This window comes from Oncorhynchus nerka, linkage group LG14 (genome assembly GCF_034236695.1).
Source record: "Oncorhynchus nerka isolate Pitt River linkage group LG14, Oner_Uvic_2.0, whole genome shotgun sequence".
Classification (NCBI taxonomy): Eukaryota; Metazoa; Chordata; class Actinopteri; order Salmoniformes; family Salmonidae; genus Oncorhynchus; species Oncorhynchus nerka.
The window spans coordinates 81,410,038-81,415,037 of record NC_088409.1 but is presented as its reverse complement, the minus strand read 5'-3'; the positions used below and the strand labels follow the sequence as shown (position 1 = coordinate 81,415,037).

General features: G+C 43.4%; 1 protein-coding gene across 4 annotated transcripts in view; it reads left to right on the top strand.

Annotated features, from left to right (window-relative positions):
* LOC115141964 (paired box protein Pax-3-like) overlaps window positions 1-2,016 on the top strand; it is a 48,952-nt gene extending 46,936 nt beyond the window's left edge. For all 4 annotated transcript variants that reach the window (XM_029681399.2, XM_029681400.2, XM_029681397.2 and 1 more), the window contains exon 9: window positions 1-2,016. This exon is cut by the window's left edge and continues 2,083 nt beyond it. The gene's annotated coding sequence lies outside the window, so the exon portion shown is untranslated.
* Window positions 2,017-5,000: the final 2,984 nt, after the last annotated feature.

Below are 5,000 nucleotides of genomic sequence, written 5' to 3'. Positions count from 1 at the left end.
GCCCAGTCTCCATCTCCGGCCCAGCCCAGTCTCCACCTCTGGCCCAGCCCAGTCTCCACCTCTGACCCAGCCCAGTCTCCACCTCTGACCCAGCCCAGTCTCCATCTCCGGCCCAGCCCAGTCTCCACCTCTGGCCCAGCCCAGTCTCCACCTCTGACCCAGCCCAGTCTCCACCTCTGACCCAGCCCAGTCTCCACCTCTGACCCAGCCCAGTCTCCATCTCCGGCCCAGTCCAGTCTCGGTTGAGAGACGTGTGTACTGCATATGTTGAGACTGATGGGGCTCTTTATGTAATCTATTCCCTCAACAGTGATCTGTTCCTTCACTCTTGATGAAAATAATGGAAGAGAGATTATAGATAAAATGACATTGATAGAGAGGAATTTAAGGCCAAAACAAAGAAACACATGAACTTCGATTCATGTCTGTTGATGAATGACAGAGATGCCACTAGGTACATTCCCTTGCCTGTGATGTGGTCTACCCCACATTGGGTGCCAACTTTGACCAGGAGGACCGTGGAGGACTAGTCCACATAGACCCACAGCACAGCCCAGGAGCAGAGGCCTGGTTGGGGTAAAAAAATCCTCAAGTCAGGTCTGTGGAAGAGCACAGCCAGACTGTATAGTAACAGACTTACTAGCGGCCTTAAAGCTGTGAGTCTGTTGACATGTTTGCCGTAGGGCCAAATGAATACAGATTCATTCTATTTATCTCTGAATGAAAGCTACTTGATGGAAAAAATAACAGGCTTTTCTTGTGGATTTATTTGACGTTGCATTTATTTGATATGTTTTGTCCCAGATGATTCCTTCCCACACAGAGTGGAATGAACACAATATTCCAACCATAGATTGAGGAACAAACAAACAAACAAACAAACTTGTAAAAAAGACATATGCCATTCAAAGAGGAAGCTTTGACATATCATCATAAACAGACCTGTAATGTATACTACAGCTGTTCCCTTCCCTTCATTATGTTAAATGCTCAGTGTTTTTTAACAATCCGTTGAACGCTCACTGTGTTCTGTTGATAACTATGATCTCTTGTAGCTTTAGAGGGATTCCTAGGGGTCAGGGGTGACTTCTGGGAAAGTCCCAGGTGAAGGAGGAGGAGGAGGAGGGAAGGGGGACTCAGGGGTTCTGATGGGCGACAGGGATGATCCTTCCAGGGGTGCAGTTCCCCCTCATAGAGGCCTGTTAGGTCACGAGACTCACGACCAAGAGACACATGAGAAACCAGGACCACCTCACCACAGACCAACCCAGCTGACCAGAAGTGCAATATCACGTACCTCAGAGTCGACGACGCCATCAAACAGATGAATCAAATTTAGATCTTGTGTCTTAAGAACATTCTGTATAAACATTTGAATCACGTTTGAGTATGTCCCTATGGAGGCGTCCAGGTCCAAAACAAAGAAGCAACAGCAACAACAACCACCAACATCGTCAGTACGGCTATAATAGCAAAGCCACAGGGAAAGGTGGGACGCACATTGTGAACCATTGAAGTCATTCCAAGTCCATGTGGAGCAGATTGATTCAAGGGAAAAAGAAGTCAACAAAAAAACTTATGAAGAATTACAAAGCCAAATCATTTGTTGTTTTTTTGGTCTTTTGTCTTTTGGTTTTTCTTGTTGCAAAAACAGAAAGATCAATAGTGTGGTGTTTACGTCATTTCCTTATTTATTCTCTCTAAAGTATCTAAGCAATTCTGCAACATTATTCTTAAACTTTCTTCAATGTTTTAGTCAAGTTACTACATCACATATCTTATAGGAACACCGTGTCCGTCTGTTCACTAAATGGTAGCTGAATGTCTCAACAGATCCAAACTTTGCTACAAGCACTCAGCGGTCAATTGTACATTTGTCTGTAACAGAAAGAAAAGTGTTTTTTCTTTCCAATGGGTTCCTTCATTTCTATATGTTTTTCTGTATTTTTTGACAGAATGACATAATGTCTTGTGTACAAGCACAGTATTATTACTATTTATAATAAAACAGTTTAAATACAATGACTAAAAATAGTTTTCATTTTGTCTAAAGTTATACTGTCATTTCAAGATAATTTTCATCTCAGTGCAATCTTTGTGTATGAAATGTTTATCATCAGTGGGCAGTAAATAATTGACAGTGACTCATTGCAATATAAAATACAAAAGAGGAGAGACAAGCATGTAGTTTTCAAATAAATGTATTTAAACCTCTAAGCCCTGTGTAAAAATAGAACCATAAAGAGAGGTTCCTGACATGGAGTTGGACTTGAACACAACAGCCTTTCTTAGAAATTCAAACATCTGCACAACTTAGTAATGCCCACTGGCCCTCGATACTGTAACAAACACACTTCTGTTTTACAAATTCTAAATGAGAACAACCCTCAGAGCGTTTGGACAAACAGAACACCCTCCTCCCCCTCACTCTTCAACCTCGCTGCCCCTTACCCCTCTTAGGCCTTGGTCATACACACAGGGCCCCTCTGTGTGTGTGTGTGTATGTGTGTGTATGTGTGTGTGTGTGTGTGCGCGCCACCCTGAGGATATTAGCCCTAATTAAAACACTCGTCTGATTAATCGAGTCTCGTCTCAGGCTTTGGAGGGACCACACGCTTTATAAATAAAGATTATGTCAACAGAAATGCTGACCCACTTTGGATCAATCACACTGCTGACATTTTTTATTTACTAATACAAAATAATTCTGCCAACATGAGAACAAACATAAACTCGCACACACACACACACACACACACACACACACACACACACACACACACACACACACACACACACACACACACACACACACACACACACACACACACACACACACACACACACACACTGTTTGCTTTCCTAATCAGGCAGTACCATTAAAGATTAAGACAAATCGCTGTCGTTGTAAAAGTCCCAAGCAAAGCTGCGACCACAGAAATGTGTTTTACCAATGTACCCTCCTCTTGAGCTGAATATCCCCCTGAGTCTACTTAAAACCAAAACAAATTTAAGGGATTTTATAACATGTAATGAAAGGAAAGAGATAAAGATGTATAACTTTCTTATTTGCCCAGTTCATTGCACCATTGGCTGTGAGTAGTGAATATGGCCATGTTAATGGTTACCAGGGGCCCTCTGTATCCCTCTGTCTGTCCAATAGGGCTACACCCATCAGCACGTGATCCTGGAACTCACTTCACAGTCATTCCCCTCCCCTGTGTCAGCTGACCTGACCCAGAGATCACACTGGCAGCTGCTTCTGTCACTCCGACTCGATGTGTGTGTGGGTGTGTTTTTGCTTCTGAGTTTGTGTGCGTGTGCAACTACAGCATTAGTGTGTATCTGGGAGTGTATTCCTGCATTATACTATATTATTATTATTATTTTAATTTAATTTATTTCACCTTTATTTAACCAGGTAGGCAAGTTGAGAACAAGTTCTCATTTACAATTGCGACCTGGCCAAGATAAAGCAAAGCAGTTCGACACATACAACAACACAGAGTTACACATGGAGTAAAACAAACATACAGTCAATAATACATTAGAAAAATAAGTCTACATACAATGTGAGCAAATGAGGTGAGATAAGGGAGGTAAAGGCAAAAAAAGGCCATGGTGGCGAAGTAAATACAATATAGCAAGTAAAACACTGGAATGGTTGATTTATAGGTAGTATATGGGGCTTTGGTGACAAAATGGATGGCACTGTGATAGACTGCATCCAATTTATTGAGTAGGGTATTGGAGGTTATTTTGTAAAGGACATCGCCGAAGTCGAGGATCGGTAGGATGGTCAGTTTTACTAGGGTATGTTTGGCAGCATGAGTGAAGGATGCTTTGTTGCAAAATAGGAAGCCAATTCTAGATTTAAATTTGAATTGGAGATGTTTGATGTGAGTCTGGAAGGAGAGTTTAGAGTCTAACCAGACACCTAGGTATTTGTAGTTGTCCACATATTCTAAGTCAGAGCCGTCCAGAGTAGTGATGTTGGACAGGCGGGCAGGTGCAGACAGCGATCGGTTGAAGAGCATGCATTTAGTTTTACTTGCATTTAAGAGCAATTGGAGGCCACGGAAGGAGAGTTGTATGGCATTGAAGCTCGCCTGGAGGGTTGTTAACACAGTGTCCAAAGAAGGGCCAGAAGTATACAGAATGGTGTCGTCTGCGTAGAGGTGGATCAGAGACTCACCAGCAGCAAGAGTGACATCATTGATGTATACAGAGAAGAGAGTCGGTCCAAAGAATTGAACTCTGTGGCAACCCCATAGAGACTGCCAGAGGCCCGGACAACATACCCTCAGATTTGACACACTTAACTCTATCAGAGAAGTAGTTGGTGAACCAGGCGAGGCAATCATTAGAGAAACCAAGGCTGTCGAGTCTGCCGATGAGGATGTGGTGACAGTTGAAAGCCTTGGCCAGGTCAATGAATACGGCTGCACAGTATTGTTTCTTATCGATGGCGGTTAAGATATCGTTTAGGACCTTGAGCGTGGCTGAGGTGTACCCATGACCAGCTCTGAAACCAGATTGCATAACGGAGAAGGTATGGTGGGATTCGAAATGGTCGATAATCTGTTTGTTGACTTGGCTTTCGAAGACCTTAGAAAGGCAGGGTAGGATAGATATAGGTCTGTAGCAGTTTGAGCCTAGAGTGTCCTCCCTTTGAAGAGGGGGATGACCGCAACTGCTTTCCAATCTTTGTGAATCTCAGACGACACGAAAGAGAGGTTGAACAGGCTAGTAATAGGGGTGGCAACAATTTCAGCAGATAATATTTAGAAAGAAAGGGTCCAGATTGTCTAGCCAGGCTGATTTCTAGGGGTCCAGATTTTGCAGCTCTTTCAGAACATCAGCTGACTGGATTTGGGAGGAGAAACGGGGAAGGCTTGGGCGAGTTGCTGTGGGGGGTGCAGTGCAGGTGACCGGGGTAGGTGTAGCCAGGTGGAAAGCATGGCCAGCCGTAGAAAAATGCTTATTGAAATTCTCAAATA